Here is a 1,288-nt window from a genome sequence, read left to right as displayed (position 1 = left end):
AAAATTAATACTAGATACATATAACAAATACATGAAATTAATATGAGATACTTCTATGATACATATGAATATACTTGTGCGTCCATGTATCATAGTCTACTTATTCATATGGAATAAGATATTAATATGTCTTCATGATACTCCGAATTGTATGTTTTTATGTCCATCTGATCAAAGTCCATCAGTTTTTTTTATGTATCTAAGAGGCTAGTACATGTTCATGATACATATAAAGAGAAAAGACATAAAGTCACTAAAGTTGTCTCGAATTTTTAAAAAGACACCTTAACTTTACATGTGTCCTATTACCCCATAAAAGTATTAAATACCCTTGTAAATAGACCATTTTGACTAATTTCCTCATCTATGAAGAGGTGTGTGATGCTCACCTTTTTGACCATTTTAATTAAATTTAAATATTAATAAAAGAATAATCCGACCCGAATTTTAACAAAAACACTTCCATTTCTTTTCTTTTTCATTTTTCAAATTTTCTCTTCTTTTCCATTGAAATTTGCTCCCACCCTCCTTAAAGAAAATTGAAGTTGCGGCTAGGTCTTCATCTTCTTCATCATCAAATTAAAGTATGGTGTATGTGACAATGAAGCCGACAAAACCAGGGCTAGAGGGGCCCGAGAGAAGATTGATTAAGACAACTCTCTCTACCAAAAACGTTAAGAATCTTGAGAAAATGTGTACGGATTTGGTTTGTGGTGCTAAGGACAGAAGTTTCAGAGTAAAGGGACATGTAGAAATGCCAACAAGCTTCTTAACATTATCCCTATGAAGTCTTCCTATGGAGAAGGCACAAATACATGGGACAAGTCTGAGTTGCGGGTTCACGAGTGTGAATTGACCCAGATGTTGTCAAGCAAATCACCTCAATCACCACTGAACCTGGTGTTGAGGTTGATGTCACTATTGTTGATTCCTAAAAGTACTTGTTGAAAAAATCTTCTCCAACATCAAATTTGGGGAAGATGAAGTATTTAATTATTTAATTAATTAATAAAGAAAACAGTTGAAATGTGGCATTTTTTTAATTGGGTTTTGGCAGTTAAAATAAACCTTCACGCGTTGTTATTTGAGTGTTCACAAAGATAGTGAGAAAATGGGTCAAAATGATCATTTTACAAAGATATCCAATACTTTTGTGGGGTAATAGGATGCTCGTAAAGTTAAGATGTCTTTTTGAAAATTCGGGACAACTTTAGTGGTGACTTTATGTCTTTTTTCTACATATAAATGTATATATGCAACTGTATAGTACGTGTTCATGATACATATA

At 32.6% G+C, this 1,288-nt stretch overlaps 1 pseudogene; it reads left to right on the top strand.

Moving 5' to 3' along the window:
* The first annotated feature begins 586 nt into the window (after positions 1 to 586).
* On the top strand, positions 587 to 935 carry LOC125865796 (40S ribosomal protein S20-2-like; annotated as a pseudogene).
* Positions 936 to 1,288: the final 353 nt, after the last annotated feature.

The sequence above is a fragment of the Solanum stenotomum genome, chromosome 5, assembly GCF_019186545.1.
Source record: "Solanum stenotomum isolate F172 chromosome 5, ASM1918654v1, whole genome shotgun sequence".
NCBI classification, from domain to species: domain Eukaryota; kingdom Viridiplantae; phylum Streptophyta; class Magnoliopsida; order Solanales; family Solanaceae; genus Solanum; species Solanum stenotomum.
The sequence above is the reverse complement of the archived record's forward strand: the minus strand, read 5'-3'. Positions and strand labels throughout refer to the sequence as shown.